Consider the following 17,385-nt stretch of genomic DNA (forward strand, 5'->3'; position numbering starts at 1 on the left):
CCTCCTGTATACCAAAGACAAAAGGGCCGAGAAAGAAATTAGGGAAACAACACCCTTCACAATAGCAACTAATAACATAAAGTACCTTGGGGTGACACTAACCAAGCAAGTTTTCTGTTTGAGAAAAACTTCAATTCTCTGAAGAAAGAAATTGAAGAAGATATCAGAAGATGGAAATATCTCCCATGCTCACGGATTGGTAGGATTAACATTGTGAAAATGGCCATTCTGCCAAAAGCAATCTACAGATTCAATGCAATTCCCATCAAGATACCAACTCAATTCTTTACTTTGAAAAAAAATAAAGACTTTGAAAAAAAGATTCTCAGCTTCATATGGAGAAACAAAAAACCCAGAATCTCCAAAACAATCCTGTACAACAACAGATCATCTGGAGGTATCTCCATCCCCGATCTCAAGTTGTATTACAGAGCAATAGTAATAAAAACTGCATGGTATTCACATAAAAACAGAAAGGAGGATTAATGGAACCACATAGAAGACCCAGAAATAAACCCACACACCTATGAATATTCGATTTTTGACAAAGAAGTCAAAGCCATTCAATGAAAAAAAAGACAGTATATTCAACAAATGGTGCTGGTCCAACTGGATGTCTACATGCAGAAAAATGAAAATAGATCCATATTTATCACCCTGCACAAAACTAAAGTCCAAGTGGATCAAAGACCTCAACATAAAACCAGATACTCTAAATCTGTTAGAAGAAAAAGTGGGGAACAGCCTAGAATTCATTGGCACGGAAGACAACTTCCTGAACAGAACACCAACAGCACAAGCTCTAAGAGAAACAATCAATAAATGGGACCTCATGAAACTGAAAAGCTTCTGTAAAGCAAAGGACACCATCATCAAAACAAAACGACTGCCTATAGATTGGGAAAGAATCTTCACTAACCCTTTATCTGACAGAGGACTAATATCGAGTATATACAAAGAACTAAAGAAGCTGAAAAGCAGCAAACCAAGTAATCCAATTAAAAAATGAGGAACAGAGCTAAACAGAGAATTCTCCAGAGAGGAATATCGAATGGCAGAGAAACACTTAAAGAAATGCTCAACGTAATTAGCCATCAGGGAAATGCAAATCAAAACGACCCTGAGATTTCACCTTACACCCATCAGAATGGCCAAGATGAAAAACTCAAGTGACAACACATGCTGGAGAGGTTATGGAGAAAAAGGAACTCTCCTCCACTGCTGGTGGGAATGTAAACTCGTACAACCACTCTGGAAATCTATCTGGCGCTTTCTAAGACAATTAGGAATAGTGCTTCCTCAAGACCCAGCTATACCACTGCTAGGTATATACCCAAACTTTGCTCAAGTACACAAAAAGAATACTTGCTCAACCATGTTTATAGCACCTTTATTTGTAATAGTCAGAATCTGGAAACAACCCAGATGTCCATCAATGGAGGAATGGGTACAGAAATTGTGGTATTTTTACACAATGGAATACTACTCAGCAATCAAAAATGAGGAAATCATGAAATTTGCAGGCAAATGGTGGAATCTAGAAAAGATCATTCTGAGTCAAATATCCCAGAAGGAGAAAGACAAACACGGTATATACTCACTTATATAGACCTATAAGATGTGATAAACATAATGAAATCTATACACCTAAAAAAGATAATCAAGAGAGCAGACATGGGTTAAGATGATCAATCCTCATTTAGAAAGACAGATGGGATGTGCATTGAACGTATGACAGTAGTCTACTGAGCGCATCTGAAAGACTCTAACTAGTAGTGTTTTCAAAGCAGATACAAAGACTCATGACCAAACCTTCGGCAGAGTACAGGGAATCATATGAAAGAAGGGGGAGTTAGTATGACCTGGAGAAGATAGGAGCTCCACAAGGACCAAATATATCTGGGCACAGGGTCTTTTCTGAGACTGACATTCAACCAAGGATCATGTATGAATATAACCTAGAACCTCTGCTCAGATGTAGCCTGTAGTAGCTCAGTAACCAATTGGTTTCCCATAGTGAGGGGAACAAGGACTATTTCTAACAGGAACTCAATGACTGGCTCTTTGACCTCCCCATCCCCCAAGGGAGGAGCATTCCTGTTAGGCCACAGAGGAGGGCTTTGCAGCCAGTCCTGAAGATACCTGATAAAACAGGATTGGATGAATGGGGAGGAGGTCCCCCCCATCAGTGGTCTTGGAAAAGGGCATGGTGGAGATGAGGGAGGGAGGGTGGGATTGGGAGGGACTGAGGGAGTGGGACACGGCTGGAATGCAGAGTTAATAAAATGTAACTGATAAAAAAAAATAAAATAAAAAAATCCCACAAAATATGTTTCCATCTATGTGATTGCATTGACTAGCAAAATAGTAGGGAAATAGAAGAAAGAAATGTAAAGAATCGAGGAATTAATGTGAATGGCAATTTGATTAGTAAGGGCAACATTAGAGATCTTTAAGTGTCAGCCAGGCTCTATAATTAGATTATTATAATATCAACATCCTATGTGATAGTAAAAATAGTAAAAGTAATATAGACATAAATGTTTATGTGGGTGTCATTTGTTTAGATTTTAAACACTGAAGCACACTGTAACCCAGGATAATCCAGAACTTTCTATGTACCCAGACTGGCCTTGAACTTCTTGCAACCCTCCTTTCAGGTCCCCAAGTGCCTTATAAGATTTACTATTGTGAGTGCAAACTTGTACAACCACTTTGAAAATCAATTTAGCAGTTTCTTAGAAAACTGGGAATAACTCTGTCTCAAGACACAGCTATACCACTCCTGGGAATATACCCAAAAGATGCTCTACCATGTCACAAGGAAATTGCTCAACTATGTTCATACTAGCTATTTGTAATAGCCAGAATCTGGAAATAGATAAAGACATACATGTTATGTATTCACATATAAGTGGATTTTAGCCATATAGTACAGGGGAAATAGAATAAACAGCAGAAGTGGTTGAAGAGAAGGAATACAGTAGGAGAGGGAGCTAAGAGAGAAATGAGCCCAGACCTGTGAGAACAGAGGCAGGAGGACAGAGGGCCTGCAGAGAGAAGAGATATAGTAGACCTGGGCATCTCTGTGACATGCTGGAGACCTAAGCAGGGGTCAAGGAGACTGAAGATGACACCCTCCGACTATACAGGACTCCTAGTTGAGGAAGGGTAACATCAACCCACCCACAAAACTTTGAACCAAAATTTATCCTGAGTACAAGATTTTCAGGGATAAAAACAGAACTGAGATTGAGGGAATGTCCAATTAATACTTAGCCCAATCTGAAACCCATTCCATGGGAGAGAGCTAACCCCTGACAGTATTAACTATATTCTGCTATGCTCACAGACAGGGGCCCAGCATACTTGTCCTCTGAGTGTCTCCACCCAGCAGCAGTTTGAAACAGATGTTGAGACTCAAAGCTAAACATTGGTTAAAGTGTAGAGAGTCTTGTGGAAAAGTGGGGCAAAGGATAGAAAGACCTGGATGTGACAGGAGTGCCACCAGAAGAACAATATAGCCAACTAACCTGAACCCAGACTATCCTAAAGACACTGTAGCACCCACCAAGGACCATGTATAGACTGGACCTAGACCCCACACACAGATGTAGCTGATAGGCAACTCAGGCTTCATGTGGATTCCCTAGTAAGGAAAGCAGAGGCTGTCTCTCACATGCACTCTGTTGCCTGTTTTTTGATCACTCCCTTGTAGCAAGGTTGCCTTGCCAGGCAGTAGAGGAAGAGGACGGACTTAGTCCTGGTATGACTTGATGAGATGGGGTTGGGAGTGGGGGGTTCCCCTTTTCTGAGGAATAGAAGAAGGAGGATGGGGCAAGAGGGAGGGAGGAAGAATAATATAAGAAGAAGAGGGAAGGGGTTCTATTGAGTTGTAAAATGAATAAATTAAATAATTTAGAAAAAAATTACTATTTGGAGCAACTATATAAATTTTAGCCAATTTCTCACTGTATGTTTTCTTCTAATAACTACATACATATGTATAAACATGCATACATACATACACATTTATAACAAAATTAAAACTTTTATAATGAAATATTTCATAAAATGAATAATACAAGAAAGGTATTCATATATTTGAAATTAAACACACATGAAGGGATTAAACCAGCTAGGTTTTTAAAGCTATGGAAATAAAAAGAAATAAAGGTACAATACATTCATATGCAGGTATTCCTTTTCTCTGACTTTTCAATTTCTCATATATGTGAATATATATTTATTTACAAATATTTAATTTCAAAATGTATGTAACATTGCTTATTCAATGTATTTTCCTGATATTCTATATAAAAGTTTATTCAGTTTAAATTTGAAATTTAATAAGCTATAACAAGTCCATGTAGTAATCATACTAGTCTAGATATAAAAAACTTCTGTTGTGATTTTAGCCAATTTTAGTCTGTTCCCTCTTATTAAACACATGTAGTATTTTTGTGTTGTTGTAACACTCTGTAAAGAACAACCCTGGGAATCTGCCATTTCACTTGTCTTTTGGCCACTAAGCACACACTCAGATGGCCTACTCTGCTTCTCATTTCATATGCTGCTCAAGCTCTCTCCTCTCTCACCTGCTCTTTGCAAATGCATTTAAGACTTCAGGAAGCCTTCACTCTTCTAATGCAGCAAAGAGATTTGTATTGTCCATGTAGCAGTTTTAATATTGAGATTTAACTAGACACAACAATATCTCCCCCCCCCCCCGAAAAATACAGCTGTGCTATTCTGAATGGAAGAAACCACTAGACCGCTAACGTTTTTGAAAATTAGATAAATGCAAGCATCTTCCATGTAAGCACATGAGTGACAGCAAGAGCTCTTTATGGCTTGCACTATGCTGAGGCTTTGCAGCCATTGTTGGCCTAACAAAGCCTTGCCTAGGGGCCATGTCCTTTCTGAGAGGCCCAGCTTTTAGTCTTTAGTAATTGTGGGTCTATTTAAAAAAAATAGAAAACCCCCTTTTTCCTTAGAAGCTTCAAATTTTAGTATAAGTGATCATCTGTGCTTTTACTGCTACTATTATAATCAAATATATTTTTAAAAAGTTTATCTTCAATGGCTCAGCATAGTGGTATATGCTTGTAATGACAGCACTCAGGATGCTGTAACAGAATTATAGCAAAGCCACCCCATGTTACAGAGCTAGACCCTGTACCAAAAAAAAAAAAAAGTTTAAAAACTAAAGAAAGAACGAATGAAAGATTAATCTTCAAACAAGTGGGTGTGTTTCACCTATTCAGTGGAAATTTATGAATTTTTGTGAAAAAAGGCGGTGAGAATTCTGAGTTGTTTCTTGTTGCCATACCTAAAAAGCCTTGAAAAGTCCTATAACAATGATTATGGGTTGGGCATCTATCTTACTTGTAGAGGTTGGAGTATGATCAAAGCAATTGTATTACTGCACCTATTACAGTATTTTATGTCAGGAAGATAGTAAGATAAGTCTTCCATAATAGCACGTGACTTTGTATTCTAGCCTACTGGTAATGGAGTCTGTGTGCTTCAGGAGGCAAGAGAAGAAATCTGTGTCCTATTACTCCAGATTGTGAGTCCCCCCCCCCTTTTCAAAGGTAAATATATTCTGTCTGCATAAATAAAACTCTCTCTTTTTTGTTTTTCTTTTTTTAATACAGAGTTTCTCTGTGTAGCCCTGAATGTCTGGAAACTCATTCTGTAGATCAACTGGCCTCAAAATCAGAGATCTGCCAGCCTCTGCCTCCTCAGTGCTGGGATTAAAGTTTTGGGCCTCTACCACCAGCTAAAACTCTTTTTTTATTAGTTACATTTTATTAACTCTCTATTCCAACTGTATCCTTCTCCCCCATTCCCTCTCAAACCCTCCCTCCCTTCCTCATCTCCTCCCTGCCCCTTTCCAAGTACACTGATTGGGGAGGACCTCCTCCTCTTTCATCTGACCCTAGCTTATCAGGTCTCTTCAGGACTGGCTTCAAAGTCCTCCTCTGTGGCCTAGCAGGACTGCTCCTCCCTTGGGGGGTGGGGAGTCAAAGCAGATACTAAGACTCATAACCAAAGCTTCAGCAGAGTGCAAGGAATTAGATGAAAGAAGGAGTTTGTATGATGTGGAAAGGATAGCTTCATAAGGACCAAATATATATGCGCACAGGGGTCTTTTCTGAGATTGACACTCCATCAAGGACCGTGTATGGATATAACCTAGAACCTCTGCTGGGATGAAGCCTGTGGTAGCTCAGTAACCAATTGGTTTCCCATAGTAAGGGAAAATACTATAGTAATGTCCTTTCATTTTAATCCCAGGTGTAGTGATATGGGGCTGCATTGGTCTGTCTATAGGAGGCGACTATGTTTAGCCTCATGCTCCAAGCGTGTGGTTTTGCCAGCTGCAGATAATTTCTGTGGCTGTGTAATGTTTAGAATTCTGAGACCTTTTCAGAGGATGTATAGATGTTGGATCCATGAGGCCTGGGTGGGTGGTTCTTGGTCATGTGGGGTGGGTGGTTGTGGTTTATTGGTAGCCATGGTCAAAGAAGAAACAAAAGGAAAGAAGTTAGATTCAGAGATCCCTTTTTTTCTTTCTCTCCTTTTCTCTCTTTCTTTTCCCTTCTATTCTTAGTTCTCTCCTACCTACTGCTAGGAATGCAACTGGGAGAATAGAAGGTGGGGGAAGGCCCCACAAAATAGCAAAAACCAGCTACAGTACACTTCAGCCACTTCCCCTACATTTATGGTGAAAGTTCATTCTTAGTTACTTACTACAAATGTTTCTGAAGCAGTTTCCATCTTGGATTTCGACAGCATGTGTCTAGCATTATTCTTGGAGCTTGACAAAATAGTTAGATTCTTATATATCTGTTTTCTCAATGGGGTATTTGTTTCTGAGGTCATTGATAGTAACTTACTGATGGTTGTTATATAGCCCAAACAATGGATATATATCCTGGTATGGAGCACTTACTAGCAGTCTGCACAATTGATTTAAATTAAGTGGATTATAAATAATACCAAGGTATCTCACTAAGATATTAGGCAACTGTATCAGTATTTCCCTTCCAAGATTCAGAAAACATCAATAAATAGGAGACAGAATGTAAGGGCCAGAGGCCCTACCAGAGTCCCATAAAAGGTTCTATTCTAAACAAGACACACTGATCACTTTCTTGAAATACAGCATCTGTGGTTCCCTGCACAAGATCAAGGAAGACCCAGTTCCAATATAGATGAGAGATAATACCTCCAAAGCCCACTTTTTACACAGAAAATATTGTCAGTCAATTGTTACTTAGGAGGGAGGGTCATTCATTTTGGTGGATGTGATCACTGGTAGGATTTTCATGTTCTACTGGATGCTCATAAACCCCTGTATATATGAACAGCAATAACTTAGCTATAACACAATTTTCTGGGAAAGGCATAAAATTGGAAGGAAGATATGTGGAGGGGGGAATTGAGGAAAGTTAGAGGGCAGAGAATCGAGATTAGGTATGATCATATATTATATACATATATATAGCATTCATAAGAATAAAGAAAAACAAACTATCATTCCTTTGAGATAGCCACTCTGCATCTCTCACCAGTTTTTCCATGTGTCTACTCTTCAAATGGGATCTGACATTTCCTTACTTCTCCTGCCATTTACCTATCTCCAGACCTATTTTATACTACCTGTTTCTAAAGTGGTTTTCAAGTAGTCTTCATATAAACATTGAAATTATGATTCTACTCAGGCACTGAGCCCCAAATAGGACTCGGCTGCAACCTGCTTCCCAAGGCTCTCTTGCAGCTTCCTCACTCAAGCTGCTTCATGAAAGTGAATAAATTGCATGGTATATCTACTAGCCAGAATTTCTGCTCTCTCACCTTTTTTTCTGATAGAACTAAGGGTGATGACTGTCCTCTGGCTGACACTGAAGATTATATACATATATGGATTCAACAAATAAGCCATAGAAACAACAGGAAGACCATTACTGTTCAAGGGATGCCTGATGATAATGAAGAAAAGAAACTAGGGAAAGTGTTTAAGAAGAAACTACCTGCGGTGTACTGTAACCGAACATCAAAACTCCAGAGAAATAATTGAGCTGTGGAGTGAAAAACACAGGAACAAATGCCAGCAACTGACATAGACTGGACTGGGTAGGAACAGTCAGCTGGATGTTCATGGATCATTAGTTCTTATAGATCCCTGGCGTTTAACTAAGGGTTTCCTGGGAGTGAGCAGAATTTCCCTTCAGTTCTGTAGCACACGTTTGAAAACCTCCTAGTTAAATACTTAGGGGCGGTCCTCCTTTTAACTTCCGACTAGTGTAATTATTTCTTCTTCTACTACTACTTCTTCTTTTCTTCTTCTCCTTTTCCCCTCCTTCTACTCCTCCCCTTCCTCCTCCTCCTCCTTCTTTGTCTTCTGGAAAATAGAGACCACTCTTTTTGTTTGTCAGGGTGTCTGGGGCTGAAAGGACAGATGGACTGTCCAGAATGATAAAAGTGCCTTCATGAGATGTGAGCCTTGTTGAGTGCCTCATGCTTCAGGGGTGTGCGGTGCAGGTAGAAAGTGAAGTCTACACAGTGGTTAAGCAAACAGCTGAGTGAGGCCATGTAGAGGTAGGAGAAGCACATGGGGAGCCTGGAGAAGTAGGTAGGGTTGTGGAAGATGCTCCCTAACTGAGCATCTGTTAGGGAGGGCCTTTGTGATCTATCTCAGTTCTTGCTGCTCCTTCATCCCAGGAACCAGCACCTGCCATGACTCTGCATCCTGACAAGTCTGCATGCTCTCTAGCAGCCCAGTGAGAGCCTGCTGCCGGGCCAATGAGTGCATGTGCTGTCCTGTGTTGATGATGCATAGCCCATGCTCCAACTCAGGGATGATGCACCAGCCATGCCCCAGCAAGACATTGCTTAGGTCACTGTAGAGGTGGTCACCAAAGCAGAGAATGTGTGGCCCTCACCATTCTGTGAGAAGAAGGGAATCAAATGGGCTTCCCTGATGATAGATCTTGCCCTTTTTCTAGGTAAGTTGTATGGTACCAATGGAGGGAACCCTTTTGAAGCTTTTGAAAAGGTTTGTGCCAGTTGTTGAAAATGTGGGGCTTGTTTGCCTGGACGATGAGTACATCGAAGAGTTGCTACCAATCCAGAGCCTACCATGTTCTTCTTGCCTTTGTCCACTAGCAGAAAGGACTTTTGGTGTTAAGACATAGTTGTTTTCCATAAGCCTCCAAGTGACTCAGGATGGCAAATATTTCATCCTCTCTCAGAATTTACTTACCCATGTCTTGTTCAACCCACTAGTACATGAGGACCTTCACATGCACATCTCAGATGGCATCTGTCATATCCTTGCAGAGGTGTACTTGCTCAGACTTTAGACTATGGCCCAAAAAGTAGTCCACCACACTGAACAGCACTGTCATCTCTGGGAGCAAGATGTCCATTAAATGTGTGATAGAAATCTCTCATCTGGTGTAGTGGGATGTGCTGGGTACCACCATATAGGTCAGTCATTTTATCATCTTACAGAGGGTGGAGCCACTGTAGGCTGTTTCCATTTTTTTATTAATTACAGTTTATTCAAGTTGTAGCCCTCCTGTAGCTCCCTCTCTCTTCCCCGCTCAGTCTCACCCTCCCTCCCCCTTCTCCATCCATGCCACTCCCTCAGTCCACTGGTAGCGGAAGTCCTCCACCCTTTCCCTCTGACACCAGCCTATCAATCTCATCAGGAATGTCTCCATTGTCTTCTTCTGTGGTCTGGTAAGGCTGTTCCCCACTCAGGGCTTGGTGATCAAAGAGCCAGCTACTGAGTTCGTGTCAGAGACAGTCCCTACTGCTATTACTAGGGAACCCACTTGGACACTGAGCTGCCATAGGCTACATCTGTGCAGGGGTTTTAGGTTTTAGGTCCTTTGTTGGAGTATCAGTCTCAGAAAAGACCCCTGGGTTTAAATTTTTGAATTTGTTGCTCTCCTTGTGGAGCTCCTGTCCCCTCCACATCTTTCTATCTTCCCCTTATTTCATAAGATTCCCTGCACTCTGCCCAATGTTTGGCTATGAGTCTCAGCATCTACTTTGCTACCCTATTGGGTACAGACTTTCAGCATCCTTCTGTGGTTGGCTCCTGTCCTGTTCCCTGTTTTCTCTCTATTCCTATGTCCATCCCATTTGGATTTCTGAATGAGTATTGAGCATCTTACCCAGTGTCCTCCTTGTAGCTTAGCTTCTTTAGGGGGACAGATTTTAGTATGATTATTCTATATTCTAATATCTACTTATAAATGAGTATATACCATGTGTGTCTTTCTTCTTCTGGGATACTCACTCAGGATGATCTTTTCTAATTCCCACCATTTTCCTGCAAGTGTCATTATTTTCTTGTTTTTAATTGCTGAGTAGTATTCCATTGTGTAAGTGTACCACATTTTCTGTATCCAATCCTCGGCTGAGGGACATCTGGATTTTATCCAGCTTCTGGCTATTACAAATAAAGCTGCTAGGAACATGGTTGAGTAATGGAACAGGAGACAACTTCCTAAACAGAACACCAACAACAGAAGCTCAAAGATCAACATTCAATATACGGGTCCTCATGAAACTGAAATGCTTCTATAAAGCAAAGTACACTGTCATCAGAACAAAACAACAGCCTACAGATTGGGAAAGGATCTTCTCTAACCCTGTATCTGACAGAGGGCTAATATCCAGAATATATAAAAAAACTCAAGAAGTTAAACAGCAACAAATCAAGTAATCCAATTAAAAAATGCTGTACATAAGATTCCCTGCACTCTGCCCAAAATTTGGTTATGAGTTTCACCATCTGCTTTGATACACTATTGGGCAGAATCAGATAGTAAGACCTGGAGAGGACAAGAGCTCCCTAATGAGAGCAACAGAACCAAAATATATGGGCACAGGGGTATTTTCTGAGACTGATACTACAACCAAGGACCATTCATGGAAAAAAACCTAGAACCCCGGCTCAGATATAGCCTATGGCAGCTCAGTATCCAAGTGGATTTCCTACTAAGGGGAACAGGGACTGTCTCTGACAAGAACTCAGTGGCTAGCTCTTTGATCACCTTCCCCTGATGGGGTAACAGCATTTCCAGGTCAAGGAGGAAGATAATGCAGGCAGTCCGAATGAGAACTGAAAGGCTAGGATCAGATGGAAGGGGAGGAAGACCTCTCCTACCAGTGGTCTTGGAGATTGGAATGGGAGGAAATGAGGGAGGGAGGGTAGGATTGGGAGGGAATGAGGGAGGGTGCTACACCTGAGATACAAAGTGAATAAAGTGTAATTAATGTAAAAAAATAAAAATTTAACAAAAAAATGAGGTACAGAGCTAAACAGAATTCTCAATAGAGGAATAAAGAATGGCAGAAAAACACTTAAAGAAATGCTCAACATTCTTAGCTATCAGGGAAATGCAAATCAAAATGACCCTGAGATTTCACCTTACACCTATCAGAATGGCTATGATTAAAAACTCGTGACAACACATGCTGGAGAAGATGTGGAAAAATGGGAAACCTCCTTTATTGCTGGTGGGAATTAAACTTGTACAATCACTTTGGAACTCAATCTGGCCCTTTCTCTGACAATTAGGAGCAGCCCTGCTAGGCCACACAGGAGGACTTTGCGGCCAAGCCTGAAGATACCTGATAAGCTAGGATCAGATGAAAAGGGAGGATGTCTTCCCCTATCAGTGGACTTGAAAGGGGCAGGGAAAGAGGGTGGGATAGGGCGGGAATGAGGGAGCAGAATACAGCTGGGATACAAAGTTAGTAAAATGTAACTATTATTAAAAAAAAAAAAAAAAAAGAAAGAAATAGTGCTACTCCAAGATCTTACTATACCTCTCCTAGGCATATATCCAAAAGATGCTCACGTAGACCAGTGTTTTTTTAACCTGTGGGCTACAACCCCTTTGGGGGTCAAAGAACCCTTTAACAGGGGTTGCTTAAGACCATAAGCAGATCTGATATTTACATTATGATGTATAAAAGTAGCAAAATAACAGTTATGAAGTAGGAAACAACTTTTTTTTTTTCCTGGAGTGTGTACCATACCTTGAGAGACTCTATGAAAGGGTCACAGCATTTGAATGGTTAAGAACCACTATTATGCATCAATATGGATTCATAATAGGCTGCATCCATATTTGTTGACTATTTGAGTAAAATACTCTTTACTTTGTAAAAAAACAAAAAACAAAAAACAAAAAACAAAAAAAACCTTCTTTTCTTTCTTTCTTAAACGTTCAATATGTTTTGTGGTTTTCCATAGAGTCCTAATCTCCTTTTTTTTTCATGCCTCTGAAATTTTAATGACAATATTTACATATTCTTTAAAATGATTCTTTTCTGAGACCTGTTATTATCATATGTGTGTGTGTGTGTGTGATATATATATATATCATAAGATTGAGTTTTGAAAAATATTGAGTCCTAATCTCTTAAGGTACTATTCACTACTTTTTCCTGTTTCCTTGGTCTTGTAGCCCCCTACTACTTACTATGCATTATTTATTAGGATAAACAATACCAACATAGCTTACACAGCAGTGTTTTTTTTTTTCCTCTTAGTTCTGAAGGCTGTATATGTGAAAGCCAGATGTGGGGAATTTTCAGATTTGTTGAGGCTTTTTCTCATGGTTTATAGGTGTAAAGCTTGGTTTTTCTTTTTCTCTTTTCAAAAGCATCTTGGTGTCCTTTCATGTACTCAGTTTTCCTCTTTTAGAGGGAACAACCTAAATGGAGCAGTGCATAATCTCATGGCCTCATTTTATCTGACTATTGTCCTTTAAAGAATCTATCTGTAAGTGCATTCACATTTTGGAGTTCCATTTTGCTATCTAATCTACACATTTTGGAGAATTACAATTAAAGTCCTTAACAGTGACTTTAACATTAATTTTCTGTCAGAGTTGGCACAATGCTGGTCACTGGGGGCTTAACTGTGGGAAAGCACTGATTCCCTAAAGGAATGTGACCTAGTTTGTTGGTATGATAATTACTTAATCATTTCTATCTCATTGTGATAGAAATGAAGCAAATATAGTGAAAGAGGTTGGATTGCACCTGCAAAATTAAACTATATGGAAAGAAATTCTTTCATATTATTTTTTAATTGTTAGGTTATCTCAGGTGGAAATTCTCCTTATCGGAAGTATCACTGGATGTTTTAGTTTCATTGATTTTTTTAGTAACATATTTCCTACTTTTAGACAAATTTCTAAGTGGAGTTTTTAAAATTAAGTACATACAAGTTTTTCATGTTCTCCTTTGACGTGTTTGGTATAATTTGTAATCACTGTGGATATAAGTGGACAATTTAGAAGCAGCTGAGGTCTGGGGCAATTACAAATCAACTATAGTCATTTTGACAAAATTAGCTATAAGAAGAGTCATAGAGGCACGTCTTTTCCTTATAATCATTAGATGGAGATTCAAACCTATGTTTTACATCTCAATGTCAATTATCATTTGAGGACAATTAACAAAAGTTATTAATTGTCTTTTCAGGTAAAGAAAACAGAATCGCCCTAGCATTCCAAGCTATCCAAAACATAATAATCTATCCAGATGACCCTGCCAATCACATGTATAAGGGCCAACCACTCAAAAGGGGGAGCAAGTTTTCTACCTTGTGTGCTGAGCTATCTTCTCAGAGAGCTTAAACAGCCTGTGACAAGTTGCCATTATCATGCAAATTACAATTATCATCTTCCCTCTTCACCAAGGTTGTGCATTTTATTGTTATAATAAGCCATAGGTCACTCTTTGAACTCTAATGTGTTCTTGATCCTATGTCTTCAGCTTCTGCTCTTTTTTTTCCCCCAACTGTTTTTTTCACAATAATTTTGCAAGGCTTTGTGTACGGTATGCCTGACCTTACTCTGCTTTGCCTCCTTGTCTCAGCACCATTCTGAAGAGTAATGTGAAATTATGTGCTCTTTCTGTTCCATCCTATGTGAGGCAGATCATCCCATTTTCTAGAACATCCATGTTGTGTTTTCTACTGGCCTACAAGTTACTTAACAGCCGTTTGCATTCTTAGATTGACAGCTATAACACTGTAGTGTTTTGCAAAATTCTCTTGCTTTGTAGCCCAAAGGTATAGCATAAAACATACCTTATTCACTCTGCTTGATCTCTTCTTAAAAGGCTCCATCTTCTCCTTTCTTCACAAAATGTGAGTACAATACAATAAAATAAGGTGCTTAAAAATGTTATATTTTATACTATGCCTAATTTACAAATTAAACGTAATTGTTAGTATGTGCATATACAGACATCCACCTAGTACAGAGAAAGGGATTCTAAAGTGTCCATTGTGCACTTGAACCACTCAGGCAAAAATATTATTTTTGGAAGTAATGTAATTTAATTTTTGTTTTCTTAAAAGAAATATGATTACACTCTGGAGGCAAACACAGGCGGATCTCTGAGTTTGAGCCCAGCCTGGTCTATCTAAAGAATAACTTGATGCCTGCCTGGTCTACAGAGTGCATTCCAGGACAGCCAAGGCTAGGCAGAGAAACCTGTCTTGAAAATTTTAAGCAAAACAAAACAGAAAACAAAGAAGAGAAAGAAAAATAATATAGCTATTGAGATTTTGATCTTAAATAAGTTTGACAGGAAACATTTATCAAGAAATCCATTTGTATCATTTCAACTCTAAAATTTATTATTATGAACTTGTTCATAATATCTTGTTAAAATTATTTAAGCTTTAGTTTGAAGAATATGACAAGTAAATTACAAGGAAATTATATCACATTATGTTCACAGATCTAGACTTCTTATAAAAATATGAATTATTCCTAAAATATACTGGTGGATTAAATCTAATGACATTTAAAATTGATACTATATCACTATAAAGTGTGGTTTGTTCCAGGAGTACATTATATGAAGGGAATTTGTACTTTTGACTATCGTAGTTAGAAAGAAAATGGTGAACAATTAATGATCTAAGTCAGAGATGTTGACGAGCTATGGTGTCCTCAAATAAATGTCAACAAGCAGTTCTGAGGCAAGAGAGAAGACTCAGCCTAGAGACTGGTTAAACATGGAGGTTATTTGAGAAACTGCAGATATCCTTCTTTTCTGGATTACAGGGTTATTTGCTTCATGAAAACGTTTATAAGAAACAACTCACTTTGTGTGTCTTGTGAAATAAGTCACGTCTCAAAAATATATGATTATTTTTAGGACTTAATTTTAATTATTTTATTAATGTCCACATGTGTCTGGGTGTATGTCTCCAGTGTGTGGATGTTCAAAGAGAGCAGAAGAGGGCACCAGATCCCCTGGAGCTGGAGTTGTAGGTAATTGTGGGTGGAACTTTCACCCACCTTGACCTTAGAATGATAGAGAGGATCTACTGATTAATAAAAGAAAAAAGAAATTAAAACTAGAAAAGACAAAATAAAGTTAAAATTTGTATCAGAATTAATACCTTAAGAACTAAATACAGTGTGACTCTTTTATAACTTAATTATATTTTAAAAGATGAATTATTAATATATGTCCCTATACTATTTACAAAAACAAAAGATAGTTGAAAGTACTTTGAGAAACATGCAAACTTACTAGAGTTTAATTTAGTACAATCTTTAATTGCTCATATTGTCTTTTATTATCATTTAATTATAAAGTAGTGAAAGTAGGCTAAATCAGATTGACTTATATTTATCTATCTTATTTCCTATAGGAGTGATTGAACTAATAATTCCTTTTCATTTTTAATGGACTGAGGAACACATTAGTTCTTTTTTTAAATTATGTTATAAATAGTGCCTAACACATGAATTGGCAAAGTCAGCAGTAAATGAAAAGTTTATATTTTTTTTGAGACAGGTTCTCATATATACTTAACATTGAGCTCACTATTAGTCAAGTATAACCTTGAACTCCTAACTCTCGTTCCTCCATCTCCTTTAGGTTGGGGTTACAGGTATCTACCACCATATTTGGCGTATGTGTTGCTGGAGATCAAACCCAGGGCTCTATGGATGCTGGTCAAGCTCCCTGTCAACTGATCTACATCTCTACCCAAAAGCCACACATTTGTGTTTGTACTTGATGATCATCTTTATCTTTGAAACTGATAGTAATAAACATATAGTGGTAGTAGAATTAATGATACTATAAACGTAAGGAAGCAGGGAGAAAATTGTGTCCCTACAAATTCACTACTTCCAATCCTGCTCTTAGAGACTATACAAGCCAAACATGTTGAAGGTAAGATTATCATTAGCATTCCTACCTGATCTTCCTAACCCTTCCGCAGAGTTTGCTCATTTTAAACAGTTGTATTTGCAGTGTAGTCTGTACTGAGACAGGCAGTAACCACAGTAAATCAGGAGAATGATTCTCTCATTTTCCAACCTCAGGCTCTGTGCAATCAAAGAAACTATGAACATCTGCCTGCATTCTGATTGCCATGTTCGCTGATTCAGTACACCCAAATAAGCAACAATTAGTCTGTTCAGCATGTGTCGGAAGACCCGTCAAGTTAATTCAAATTAAGACAGAATAAATTGAATCCAGTTGGCATTGTGCATATTTGTATGCAAAGTTTAAGCAACCATCAACTGTGCTATGCTATCTCATGTTTACGAGGAAAACAAGAACATATTGTTACCCAATTCCAGAAATAACTATTCTCCATCCTGACCTTACTGATGTCATTGCCTAGATATATTTTTGGTGGGCTTACAATCCTTTAAGCATAATTGTCTTCTTTCTATCAATTAGCTCCTAGAAGCACAAATAAATTTCATATCTTGTGACTTAAGACTCTTAATAAATTATATTTCTCAAAAGTGAAACAATTTAGGTCAGTGATTGGCATTTAGTTTTTAAATGTTCAAAAAGTGGAAATGCCTTGAGCATCAACAGCTACATTTCCACAGCTACAATTGGATATAGTCTTGCTCTGTTAAAAAACTTTCTGGGCCTCTAAGCTTAGTAGGAAAATTAATTTTTAAAGAGATATTGACGCTATCAGGAATATGGCTTGCTCTTAGAAGAAGAATGGTTGAGTAGAGTGACATTAATTATACGTTCAGTATTCCACTTGTCATATGTAAACAAGGCCTCATGTTACATATCTATTGATGTCCACTTTGAGTCATGGGTGCAGATGAGGACAAAAACATGCTAAATGCTGGTGAATTTCTAAGAAAATGCTCCATAGTGCTCCTCTATTGCTTAGAAACAGCCCTAAGTAGTCACATACAGTCCCTATATATAAATTATTTACAACACATATAGGTATTTTACTATAGATTTTAGCTATAAAATTGGCATTTCTAATGGAAAAAAAACCATAAGGAAAAATAAGTAATATGAACTTCAAATGGTTAAATAAGT

The 17,385-nt window shown here is 38.4% G+C and overlaps 1 pseudogene; it reads right to left on the reverse strand.

Moving 5' to 3' along the window:
- Nucleotides 1–8,499: 8,499 nt before the first annotated feature.
- The window catches only part of LOC129691866 (5'-nucleotidase domain-containing protein 2-like), a 36,149-nt pseudogene continuing 27,263 nt past the window's right edge, over nt 8,500–17,385 (reverse strand).

The sequence above is a fragment of the Psammomys obesus genome, unplaced genomic scaffold, assembly GCF_907164565.1.
Source record: "Psammomys obesus unplaced genomic scaffold, mPsaObe1.curated_primary_1811, whole genome shotgun sequence".
Taxonomy (NCBI): domain Eukaryota; kingdom Metazoa; phylum Chordata; class Mammalia; order Rodentia; family Muridae; genus Psammomys; species Psammomys obesus.